The sequence below is a fragment of the Aotus nancymaae genome, unplaced genomic scaffold, assembly GCF_030222135.1.
Source record: "Aotus nancymaae isolate 86718 unplaced genomic scaffold, 86718_ANA_hifiasm-v0.15.2.pri h1tg000040l, whole genome shotgun sequence".
In the NCBI taxonomy this organism is placed as follows: domain Eukaryota; kingdom Metazoa; phylum Chordata; class Mammalia; order Primates; family Aotidae; genus Aotus; species Aotus nancymaae.
Genome location: NW_026988454.1, coordinates 18,607,738 through 18,621,714, shown reverse-complemented (window position 1 = coordinate 18,621,714; position 13,977 = coordinate 18,607,738).

Below are 13,977 nucleotides of genomic sequence, written 5' to 3'. Positions count from 1 at the left end.
TCCCCATAGCTTTTTCTATCTCGAGCACCTAAGTTATTCTATATCTCTGATATCACAATGGGAATTATCAATGGACTTCTTAAAAATGAGAGATTTTATGTCCAGAAAGATTCTGTCTGCTTGCCCAATCATTGACTACAGCAAGGTTTCACATTAGTATTCATGTTATTAAAGCTATAAATTAAGAAAATCTCCATTTTTCTGAACACTTAAATTAGGTTTGCAAATCTCCTCCTTTTTTATTTAGAAATACAGCAACTGTCCAAAAAGAAGAAGAGCTATTTTCACGTTTCTTTATAAATGTTTAAATTAGTTCATAAGTTAAAAACCAAGTTTTCTCTCTTAAATAACTAACAAAATTTTCTTAAACACTTTGAACTATAATTAGGTATTTAATATATCTGAATTGCTCAAATGCTTATCATGCAGATTTAATAAATTTAATGAGAACATTCGTTCCTAGCATTAAATCTATATTATAACTTTAATAAACTTTAAAACATAATAAAGTCAATTACTTTGATCTCACATATCTTAAAATCAGATAAGGCGTATGTAAAGTAGTATAGTAAATGACAAAACTTATTACATTCATACAATCCCTACAAATACATGCCTTATATAACAATAGCAATATTACATCAGAGTTTTTATTCTGGATTTACCAACTTGCCTAGTGAAGACAAGCATTAGCACCTCTGGCTGGCCGCAGGAGCTGGGATGTGTCCACTTAGAGATTTTGACATTGGACTGGCCACTGCTGACCGGATGATACTGCCCAAGCCACAGGCCAATAAGCTGAGCCCTGGTTTAAACTTAGACTCTGTCTTCTTACCCAATCACTTGCTGAAATACTTTCAAAATGCTTTTCTGCATACCCACGCTTCTCTCCAATTCCCTGCCCTACCCAGATTGCAACACTTTTGTATCTTTTCATTTGTGAAATTCTGTACCCTTTAATATTTTACTTTGATATTTGTTTTATCGTTTCTATAATCATTTGTTTATACAAGGCTAACTCAGAGGGGGAAATTAATGTTCTGAATTAGAAATTCACAAAGGCATTACATACTTGTCTAGAGGATAAGCTAGAGATAAAATTTATTCTTAGACTATAAAGTATCTAAAACGAAAAAGAAAATTTACAAACATCTTGAAACTACGGGTGAGGGAGTTTCCAATTGTTTCTGACAAGCAGGGGTTGACAAATAAAAAACACTTCAGTGCTGGTTGCTAGCTTAAGACGTGCAAAATGTCACTGCATTTGTCTCTAACTGATGCAGACCTCACCGGAGGTACACAGATGTTGTTACAGTAACAGCAATAATCCATGTAATCACTTATTACCCCTACCTGCTTGTGCAAGACCTTGGGCACCTCTAAATTCCATCCAAATATTTCCTGGGGTCCCCCAAAAATGTCTCTCATGTTTTCATAAACAAAATCACTCATGCAATTGAGGTAACATTTTTCTTTTTCAGAGACAGGATCTCATTCTGTTGCCCAGACTGGAGTGCAGTGGTGTGAGGATAGCTTACTGCAGCCTCGACCTCCTGGGCTCAAGCCCTCTGAGTAGCTGGGATTGCAGGCATGAGTCACTGTGCCCAGTCCTAATTTAATTTAAACATTTCTCAACGACCTAACCCCAATGTGCTCCAGACCCCAGGTGACATGGTTTCATTCTGCAAGGAGGTTTCCAGATTAGAATCCCTCTGGGTACAGAACTTGGGAAAATAGTTTGGGAAAATAATTCTTTTGCCTTTTCTTTTGGCTTTTAACTTTGCAGGGATTCAGCTAAGGTGAGAGATAAATAGGGTAGGCAGGGACTGGGAAGGGAAATACAGAAAAGAAAAATGTAAGAGATAATAAGCACCAGAATTCGCACACTAAGATGACACCCTATGATGGAGTGCGGTGTGGGGATTAAAGAGGAGTCAAAGTTAAATTAGAGTTTCTCCACTGTTGCCAAGACAGTAAATAACAAAGAGGGAGGATGGACTGCACACAGGAGAAAGATAAGAACTTTTCTCTTCACTTCCTTCATGTATTTCGGCATGCCTTCACACAAACCTCACCTAGACGTTTTGAGAAGGAAATTTATTTGCCGTTCTTCAGTTGACATCTATTTTCTCACGTGTATTTTCCAAGCTTTGTAACCCTAAGATAAAGTTAAAACAATGTTCCGTTTATAAGCGTTGTTGTAGTTATTCAACTCCATTTTCTCTTTTGGGAAATGTGAGTTCCATTGGGATTAGAAGATTGTCCCCAAAAATGTTTTCACAAGGATATTTGAGGATGCTTTTCTCATAATGAAAACAAATCGAAACAAATGTCCACCAGTGAGTGAACCGGCTAAATTAAGATCTGCAAAGATGATGAAGTCATTGAGAATGATCCATTCATTCATTCATTCAACATATTATTTTTTTGAGTGGTTACTGTACGTCAGGCACTATTCCAGTTTCTTCAGAGGTAAACAAAGCAGGCAAAATGTTCTGCTTGATCTTACATTCCAGTGGAGAGAGAGTGGAAAATATAGTATATGTTAAACATCGAGAAGCACTATGGATAAAAATAAAGCAGAGAAGGGGACTAGAAGGATGCCATTTAAAATAGGGAAATGAGAGAAGGTGACATTTGAGTAAAAATGTGAAGAAGAAAAGGGAGAGCCACATGGATACCAGGATCAGCTGCCTTCTAGGCTTTATGGAACAGTAGATGCGAGGGCGCTGGGGCACGAGCAAGCCAGACGTGCCCAGGCACAGAATGGAGACTGGTGAAATAAGAAGAGAAAGTGAGCAGCAGAGAAGTAAACTAGAGGAGCAGTAAGATCAGAGATGCCAGGTCACAAAGGGTTTGTCATAGACTTTAGCTTTTATTCTAAGTGACACGGGAGATCTTTGGGTGATTCTGAGCAGACAAGAGTCATGATCTATTTATGTTTTACAGGATCTCTCTGGCTCCTTTGCTAAGCGTGGGTAGAAAGTGCTGGGCATGGTGCCTCACACCTGCAATGTCAGCACTTTGGGAGGCCGAGGTTGGAGGATCACTTGAGGCCAGGAGTTTCAGACCAGCCCGGTCAACCTAGAGAGATCCCATCTCTACAAAAAACAAATTTTGTTTTTAAAGTACGGCTAGAAGGAAGATAAAGGCAGTAGAAAGGTTACCAGTTAGGAGGTTATTAGAATAACCCAGGTGAGAAATGGTGATTCAGAGTGGTAGCCATGAAAGTGATGCAGTACAAGGTCTGGATACATTCTGAAGGTAGACTAGATGGAATTTGCTGACACATTGGGTTAGAGGTATGAGAAAAGAGTAAGGAGGGGGAAGAAAATGACTCCAAGTTTTTTGGCCTAAGCAACTGGAGAAGTGGAACAGCCATTAACCGAAATAGGAATTCTGCAGGAAAAACAAGTTCCATAAGTTCCATTAGGTTAAACTCTAGTGCTGTTTCTGCAGGTTCAAAACATTTGAATATCAGTCTTTTCACATAGTTTAACCTAACATAAATGTATATGTGTTGACGTAGAAAGATATCCTGGAAATATTTTTGAACGAAAAAAGGATGATACAGAATTGCAAAAAAATCATATGATTCTACTTACAAAAAATTGAGAGTATGTGGGGGACCCTAACGGTTGCTCTGTGAAGATTTGGCTTGATGCGCTCAAGAACCTTAAAAATCCCCAGGCTTTGCGGTGCTCTGGGATCGCAGAAGTAGTCTACTGCCTTCTATAAGACTGACAGTGACCTCTTGCTTGAAGACATTACAGGATGGCGGTGCTCTGGGATTGCAGAAATAGCCTACTGCCTTCTATAAGACTGTCATTGACCTCTTGCTTGAAGACACTACAGGATCCTCTAACTTAACGACAGCATGTGAGCCTCTCAGGATCTACCCTTATCTGTCTGCCTGGAAATCACACCAATAACTAGGATCAGGTCACACAAGCCAGCATGGGAAGTGCTGAGCTTATTCAGGCAGGACAGGGTCTCTATGCTTTAAAAAACCCACAGGACCTAGCTGACTAGTGCTAGCTAGAGCTGGGGATTGGGGGGCATGCATGGAACTGGATTCCAAGGTGCTGAGTCAAAGAAGACAAGATAAACTCTGATCAGGGAGGGAGAGCTCATTGATATGGGAGCATCGTCTTGTAATTCAAAATTCAACACTCTTGCAAGGATTCCAGAAGGTGATGCTGATATGCTGCTAAGAGGCTCTCTGCCTCTTGGGAAACGTATTTGCAATAAATGAAGGAGAAAAGCTAGACCTGCTGCAGCAAACAGTGAAGGGGAGAAGAGGCTTGTAGAGGTGAGCATGCCAGAATGGATTTTCTGATTCTATCACATACAGTACCACCTAGAAAATTTACATCACATGTAGCCAAAAAGCCTGTTCACCTGAGCAGCAAGGACAGAGCTGTTCAGAAGGGAGCAAGCCTCACTAAGAAGCTCAGTGGCAAACCCAGCAGCAATATGCCGTAAGATGGAAGTGGTACAGCAGGATCAGAGCACTCAACGCTGCATGAAGAGGTGACCCAACCCCATCTGACATCCAACAGTGCCGCACATGCACTCTCCCTGAGCTCACCAATTCGGCTGCATGGGGGAGGGGGATCACTTATGAGCAGCTCAAGGAAGCTGAGCAGGGCTCACCAATGGATGGTTTTTAGTGAGTGAGAGCTAAAAATGGGTGACTGCTGTGTCACAGCCCTCTCACAAATGGCACTGAAAGCAGCAGTGGAGAGGGATCTCCCAGTGGGCAGAGCTTTGGGCAGCACACTTAATCATCCATGATGTGGTAAGAGAGTGGCTCAAGTCAAGATGATAGGTGGCTTCATGAACGGTGACAAACCATGTGACTGGTTGGTTGGATCTGTCAAAATAAAGTTTAGAAAGTTAGAGACAAGGGGATCTGGAGAAGAGGCTGCAGATGAACACAGGGGAGCAGAAACCATGTCGGAGGGGCTTTGTTGCCCATGTTAATGTCCATCACAGAACATTCATCATAGAAGACTCACTAAACAACCAAGGAGATGGAATGATTTGACCCGTTGACAACAGTCAGCTTCTGTCATCAGTTATGCCAAGTGTTGGCACAATGGGCTTGTGGACAGAGGCTATGGGGGCAGGCCTGGAGGCTATATATGGGCCCGATAGTGCTGCTATTGCTGCAATCAACCTTACAGGAGAAAAGCCAACACTGAGCCCCCAATTTGGCACCATCCCTCAAAGAGATCAGCCACTTGGTGACAAGTTGACATCACTGGACCATTTCTACCCATATTGACTGAGCGCAAATATGTATTTCAAGTACAAGTTTGCTCTCCTGTCTGCCAAGCCTCAGCCATCACCACAATCACAGACCTTACCAAGTGTTGGACCAATTGATATGGGATCTTGCTTAACATCATCTTGGACAAGGGTCTTACTATGCAGCAAAGCAAGTATAGCAGTGGGCACATAACTACAGGATCCACTGGTTCTATCACATACAGTACCACCTAGAAAATTTGTGCCTGATAAAAATTAAACAGCTTTTTGAAGGTACAGCTGAGGCACTAGCTTAGAAGTGACACTCTGCAAGTATGGAGCACTCTTCTCCGGAATGTTGTACACATCCTAAATCAATAAACATGACTGAGCCATGTCCCCTGATGTAATCTATAACACAGGTCCAGGAACCAAGGGGTGGAAGTAGGAGCAGCCCTGTTTATCACAACTCCAGTGTGGGGACTTGAAACTGCCCATCCCTGCAACACTTGGCTCTGTGGTCTAGAGATCCTGATTCCCAGAGGGCAATGCTTCCACCAGGTAACAAAGTAAGAATCAGTTAACCGTAAACTGTAGCTGCCACCCAGTTACTTCAACAGCCTCATGCTAAGAGACCAGCAGACAAGGAAAAGGTCATCATCCTTGATGCTGTAAGTCGTCTGGGTAAAGTGGCCCAGATTATCAGAGGTGGGAATGAAATGATACAATATGGCAGGAAGGAATATTTTGGGCACCTAAATGATACAATGAAGCATCTCTTTATACTTCCTGGCCTAATTTTAGTGATAAATGGGCAAATGCCCCAGCCACAGCCTAAGCGGGAATTGTGGCCAGCGCTCAGACTTTTCAGGAATGAAGTCTGCTCACACCAGACAACCCACCTCAACCAAGGGTGAAGGGAATCAAAAATGGGTCATAGGAGAGACAATGTGTATAAGTTGAAACCTCAAGACCAGGTGCAATAGCAGGGGCTATAGTTTTATCCTAATAACCTACCTTTGGCAGATTTATCCAGGAACCCTGGAGGAGCTTATCCCAGTTGGGATAAACTTACTATATGAAGCAAGTGGCCCCAAATTGTGGGAGATGTGGACTCCAGTGGCTACTGTGGTGCACTGCTCAGATCCCCCTGGATGAGGCATTTGCTTCTGGCTGAGGCATTTGCTTCTGGCTATCAGGAGCATTGGCTGCCAATAGCTCACAGTTGAACCTCCACAGGAAGAGTTCTCAGCAGACAGAAGCTGCTTTGCCCAAGGTTATGCCTCCTGCTGCAGACACAGGAGCAACCCACATCCAATGACTGGTAGATGATGCAGAGTATAAGGCCCACTCCCCTTGCCTCAATTTGAGCTAAATCTGAAGGGACAGCCCGGCTCCAGAAACCATGGGATCAGCTGAGACCTCTGTTGTAGCTGTATTGCAGCTTCACTTCTGCCTTTCCCAGCCCTGCTTCATTTATTTCCTCACAGATGCTGTTTCCAAGAGTGCTTCCTCATGATCCTCCCACATGTAAATCTCCATCTGCTGTGGTTTAAATGTATCCCCCAAAGTGCATGTGTTGGAAACTTAATCCCAATGCAACAGTGCTGAGAGGTGGGACCTTTAAGAGGTGATTAAGTCATGAGAGCTCTGCCCTTATGAATGGATTAATGCTGCTATCATGGGAGTAGGTTCATTATTGTGAGAGTGGGTTTATTAGAAAAGCGAGTTTGGCCCTCTCTTGCTTGTTTTCTCCCATGTGTTCACATTCTCTTGCCCTTCTGCTCCTGCCATGGGATGACACAGCAAGAAGGTCCTCACCAAATGCCGACCCCTCAATCCTGGATGTTCCACCTTCAGAACTACAAGAAATAAATTTTTGTTCTTTACAAAATACCCAGCCTCTGGGTGTCCTTTTATAGCAGCCCAAAACAGACTAAGACACCATCTCTGTGCCTTTTTACAGAAAACTGTGCCTAAGATACTGCAGCATTTCAAGTTTGGAGGAAGATGGGGAAAGAGAAGCAATAGCTTCTGCTTGTTTTTGTTTCCTCACCCTGTCCCTTCACCCTTTTCACCTACAAAAATTGCATCATCTTCTCCTCATCTATATATTTTGCTACTCCAAAATAAAAGCAAAAGCCAAAGCCACTCCAGAGTCTTGTCTTAATTCTAGTATATTCGTTATCTAGGCAGCAATGAGCAGGGGTTGACGTCCCTCAAAGTGTGTCTCAGCTCTCTCATTCCAGGCTCACACTTTTCTATGCACAGAGAGCTTCTTGGGAAAATGTGAATAAGAAGGAAATTTGTTCTTGCCATTTTAACTTTGGACCATGTGGCAAACATTTTTTTATCCCATTATCAGGTTAAAATCACACCAATCCAGACAATGTGCAGTTTATTACAACTCTGTTCCCACTGGGATAACAGAAACAGCTAATGTTATTGTTTTAAATATACTGAAGCCAGGTTTTTTAGGTTATTTTTTGTTAGTACAAGCCAATAAGACCAACTAGCTCATTTTTTTATCCTCCAGAACAATTGGGAGGTGTTTGGGTTTTTTGTTTTTGCTTTTTAAAATCTCAACTGACTCATTTGGCGGGAACAAATTCACATGTCAGCATGTGGTCTGACCAATATGACCTATCTACAGGCAAGACAAAATAACATTTCCAAATTAAGGTACATTCAGCAGTTATACATTCTTGTTTTAAGAAAACATATACTGACCAGCACCTAGCCATATAACAAACAGCATGTGCTTGAGCTTGCCACAGTGGAAAGATTGATCAACATCAGTCCCATTATTTGAGTCAGGATAACTTGCTCACATTTGGGTTAGCTTGAGTAAAGGGGAACTTACTGCAAGATGAGAGGAGTATTTCATGAAATTTGAAGAGTATACACAGGAAATCAAATCTTTTGGCAACTAAACGCTTGCTCTATTTTTCTCTCCCTTCCCACCCCAATGGTCTCTCTGCTTCCTCCTGTGCCTTTTCTCCCTCCTCTGGTTTCCTTCACAGATTGCCTCTGGCTCTCTCTGCTTCCTCACCAGTCCTCATGGCCTAAAAATGCTGCTGCAGCTCAATCTTCTAGAAGAAATCACCTTTATGGAATAACAGTCTCTTAGCCACTTCAGTCAAACTTTTGTGGTTTCTGTCTGAGTCCTTTAGGTAGAGTCAGATACCCCTGACCTACCTGTTATAAAAATAAAATGTCCAGCCCCATTGTTCAGCAGAGTCTATGCAGACACCTGTCTAAGGATGGAGATTGACCTTTTCAGGCACCCCAAACATATTTGCAACATTTCTTGGGTATACATTCGAATCCCTTAGCAAATTCCACCATATTCCTTCTGGCAGGCAGTGAGGTGAGAGACAAATTATCCATGTCAGGGAACCTGTATATCATGTTTGGTTTTATATGGAGCCACCCAATAGAGATGGGACTAATGATCCTGAGGTTCAAGGGATAATGCTTATCTTTAAAAGAAAAGTAAATTGGGGGGGTTAATTATTATAGTAGTTTTCAATATTTACTTATATACAAGCATAATTTATTTTTAACAAGAAACTTATTAGCTAAAACATGAACATAATCCCTTTGACTTAAGAATTTCACTTCTTAGAATGCATACTAAGGAAACAATCATAACAGTACAGGCACGGTTTGGCTGTGTCCCCACCCAAATCTCAAATCGTGGCTCCTATAATTCCCATGTGTCATGGAGGGACCCAGTGGAAGGCAATTGAATCATGAGGGCAGGTCTTTCTTGTGCTGTTCTCGTGATAGTAAATAAGTCTCACGAGATCTGATGGTTCTATAAAGAGGAGTTTTCCTGCACGGGCTCTCTTGTCTTCTGCCACGCATGTGAGATGTCCCTTTGCACCTCCTTTGTCTTCTGCCATGATTGTGAGGCCTCCCCAGCCTTGTGGAACTGTGAGTCCGTTAAACCTCTTTCTTTTATAAAATACCCAGTCTTTAGTATGTCTTTATTAGCAGTGTGAAACCAGACTAATACAAGTACACAAAACATTATAAAGAGGCATTCATTATAGATATGTATTAATATAACTGAAAAGAAGTGGCATATCTATTAATAGGAATATCAATGACAAATTTATGTTCTATGCATATGGTTGGCTATCATGCAGCCTTTAAAAATTATCTTTTTGAAGACTATTTACTAACATAGAAAAATGTTTATAATATGCTAAGGGAAAAATACAAAATCATATGCATCCTCCTAATTGTATTTTAAATTATTTACCTATAATGCATTTAAAGAAGAAGGCAATATATCAAAATGTCAACAGTGATTATTTCTGAATGGTGGGGAACGGGTAATTTTTATTTTATTTTTGATTAGTGGCTTATTTTCCAAATTATCTAAGATGGATGCATATTGCTCTTAAAATTAGTTTCTTCAGCCTTTCGCTTCACAACGGTGAGCTCAATAAAATGAACACTAAAGGAGAAAGGAGAGAAGAAAAGGTTACTGAACTACAGTGAAACATGACCAGAGTTTACTTTTATTTTTCACCTCATCTTTTGTTCTTGTGGGAAGGGCCCACAGATGCCAACAGTTGTGGTGGAACTCCCACCTGACAGTAGATGTTTTTTCTTCCTTGTTATGAACTACACATGCCCCGACCTGGTGTTTGTGATCCAGCAGTCACTTGCGCATTTCTGCTTCCACTAGTGCATGAGGCGGCTAATTGGGTTTGTGAAAAAGGTCACTTCCATCTTTGTTTTTTAATGAATACTTTAGTTTATTATTACAGTGGAGTGTTGACATGCATGGCAGAGACTAAAAATATAGTTCCTTTTCAAAATAAAATATTCAGCATTTTGACTGGCTGCAGATTTATTTGGCAGTAATTTCTTGGTTAAACTTCCCTGAGGTTTGTTTATATGGCTATTTTGGTTCTTTATTTTAAGTATATCAGCATTTTTCCACAGCTTCAAGCTATTCTCATCTCAGCATGTAGGAAGTTAATAGGTAGCACAGAAGCTCGTTAGTCCAATTCCAGTAAAAACATAATTGGCTCAAGAAGCCAAGGTACTAGCACCGTCCTTTCTGCAAGAATGGCCACGAACTCATACTCATCACAGCAATCGGGCCCACTCCAGGCAGTGCCTGTGAATATGGAATAAGGACCACTTGGAATTTTGTGTTTTAGTCTCAAAGCTTCATAAGTTTTTAAAAAATATGCATAATGGGAATGCAATTCCATTTAAGGTGATTGCCCACCTAGATATACACGTATTCCAGTGGTACTACCATTCTTTAAAATGTCTGTGGAATTTCTGTTTTGGAATTGCTTTTAGATAATAGTTTATGGAGAAATGCATCAGAAAATTAGTCTTGTTCATTTCTAATCACATATGAATGAGATTAAAAAGTTAGATTACTCAACTTATTTACCAGACTGGGCACCAGATGCCTTTTGCATTTTCTAAATAGCAGATTCTCTCGCAAAACCAAAGTTTGCCACCAATAAATCTTTCAAACCACATGCCTTGGTCTAGGATAGAAATTCCAATAAAAGAATTCCAAAAGGGATTAGATTAATGGCAGAATCTTTGGCTGAACGGGGCATTTGGATCTATAAGACCAGGCACACTTAAAAAAATCCAACAAACTATTGAGTGAGTTCCAGGCTCTGTTACAGGGGCTTCAGCAGCTTCAACACTGAATAAATATATCAGATTTAGCCTTTGCTCTTTGACAATATCAGTCTTAAGAGCACAGACTTGAAGAAGTGATCTAAAATAGTATCTTAGAATTATACTAATTTGAACTACCCCAGTCAGAAAGATATGGAAAAACTAGAAAGATGAAAAATGTTTAAAGACCTTTTCTTTGTCTTTCTCTCTTTTTTTTTTTTTTTTTTCATATGCAGGACATTGAAACAAAGCAGGAAAGTGCGTTTGCATTCAGCTAAATTTAATTTGCATGCCTAGATAACCTCTGGGAACTTGGGAGGCTACCTTAGCTGGAATGTGCAACTGTAGCTACCTATTTACCTCACGGTGGTTGTTATGAAATAAAGGACTAAAACCTCAAAATGCAGTTCAGTTTAAATAGCTTGACCATCATCAGTAGCAGCAGCAGCAATTCTCTCACAGGTTCCATCTCTGAGGAAAAGACAGGAAGGTCAGTTAAACTTAATTCAGTTTCCATCAACAAATATAATCTGGACATCAGGAATGGTGCCATGCAAACATGTCCGCTCTTGTTCAACTCCTTCAGTTGCAAGGAACTCATCCAAGTCACCTCAAGCATTGGGGTCTTACTGTGGCTATGGTAGGAACGCACACTCTCCCTGCCCCTAGTGTTATCAAACCAAACTAGACTCTACTTGCCCGGCGCACTAAGACCAGCTATCCACACTGAGGTTTGCAGCAGGAGGAAGGAAGCCATTTATTCACAGGGTGCTAAGCAAGGACAATTGGCAGTGAATGCTTAAGACTCAAACCTCCAGATGGATTACAGGTAAGAGTTTTTAAGGCAGGGAGGCAGAGGTTGCAGGCAAAGTCATAAATCGATACATGGATGCTATACATTGGCTTGACCAAAAAAGGCAGGACAACTCCAAGCAAGAGCCCACAGATAATAGGGGATTCAAAGATTTTCCGATTTGCAATTAGTTAAGAAAGCAAAGCATCATCTAAAAATGTGGAATTAGTAGAATGTTCTGGCCCAGCGGGGTGACCTCCTGCAGGCTCCTCATGAAGAAATTTAGAACAAAGACTTTAGTCTCTGGTTCCCCCTTATCTGGAGGAGATCCACTGGGGGGAATGGGGTCCATGTTTCTGAAAAACAACTAAGGGACATAGGTTAAGATGTTGTCTTTAGTTTCTATAGAGGAACCAAACATTTCATGATTCTAACTTCCTTGGATACTGTTTAAGCAACTATAACTCTCTTGTCAAGCTGCTCATTTATTTCTCAGGGCTAGCTAGGTGCCTGCAATTTCCCTTGAAGTAACTCAAGATTTTCCTTTAATTACATTCTTATTGTGGGGTTTAGTGGCTGCAAGTCCCCAAGAGGGGTCCCTGCTTTGTCTCACTAGCTAAGAACAGTTCTGGAAACTCATCCCTCCCCTTCCACCCGGAAGGCCCTAAGCTTAGTAGAGTCTCAGGCCGGGAGAAATATTCTTGCTCTTGAGATGGCAGTCCTTTGGCAGGCAAAATCTAGGAAGACAAGCAGCTTGATGTTCCCATCTAGAAAATGACCAGCATCTTAACAAAACAGAATAGTCTTGCAGCGGGCATGTCAAAGTGCTAGTTATATCACAAAGCATCCTCTCATGTTAGGTGGAACCCTTGGTCCCCACTGGGAATTCAAGGACTACCACTCAAAGTACTTCTCTTATTTTTCAAACCACCCCTAAATTGGGGGGTGAGGGGCAGTCCATTGATCCCTAGAAACAGGTACCCTTTTCTCTGTTTCATTTCCCAGGCCCCACTCTTCTCTCCTTTAGGTTCTCTTCTCTACTTTAGGTCCATATCAGTCTTTTCTCATAAATGCCATCATTACATCTAAGAAATAAAAGTGCCTGACGTTATTGATCATGATCTCGATTTCGTCTATTTCTCCTGAGTTCTAACTTTGACCTTCTGAGATGCTGTGTGGCAAGCGTCTCTTACTGTCTTCTGCGCTTGCCCCCATCCTCAAATCTCTTTGATGAGTAAGCAGTGCAACTGTTGATACTGAATCTCAGACTAAGGAACACTACTCCTCTGGCCCAGAGTTTTCTCTGTTGGAAGTTATGATCCAGTTATTTCCAACTCTAAAAATTATTAACCAATTACACCCAATTGTCTAAAGATTCATTCCTAAAATCCCATTAATTCAAATTAATTCCTCCCTACTGGTTTGAAAAAAGATGTTTTGCCTCTCATTTGAAATACAAGTTCCTTTCGACACAGAGGCCTGTGAATATGCTATTAGTATATAAATTTGCCTTCTAAGTTGCCATTATATAAATGAGTAGTAGGAGTAACTGAAACTTAGGGATCCATTATAATTGGCACAATTTTGTTCATTAAATTAATTGGAAATAAGAAATGTACATTCAGTCTGGGCGTGGTGGCTCATGGCTATAATTCCAGCACTTTGGGAGGCCAGGGTCGGAGAATCACTTGAGCTTAGAAGTTCAAAACCAGCCTAGGCAACATAATGAGACCCTGTCTCTAAGAAAAATTAAAATAGTAGCCAGGTGTGCACACCTGTAGTCCCAGCTACTTGTGAGGTCGAGGTGGGAGGGTTGTTTGAGCCCAGGAAGTTGAGGCTGCAGTGAGTTGTGATTGTGCCACTACACTCCAGCCTGGGTGACAGAGCGAGATCCAGCCTCAAAAAAAAAAAAAAAAAAGTGTACATTTAGTAAAAAAATTATTGGGGTTAATGATTCAAGGTGGGTAAGAATTCAAATGATTTCTTTTCATATAGGAAAGTTTTATGGACAAAAAGAGAGGATTTAAATTGACCTGTGACACTGGCTTTTTCTGTGACCTTACTAATATCCCAAAGAGCTTTAAGAAAATATTTTTAAATAATGCAAACTTGTATGCCTTTGACATTCCAGTCTCCCAGGTGGCCAGGAGTTTAGGTAATGAATAATCAGAACGAAAACTGCTCTTAATTTGTTCAAATATAAAGATAATGATGTATTTTTTTTCTTTTTGAGCCAAGAAAAAAGCCCCTTGCTGTATCTT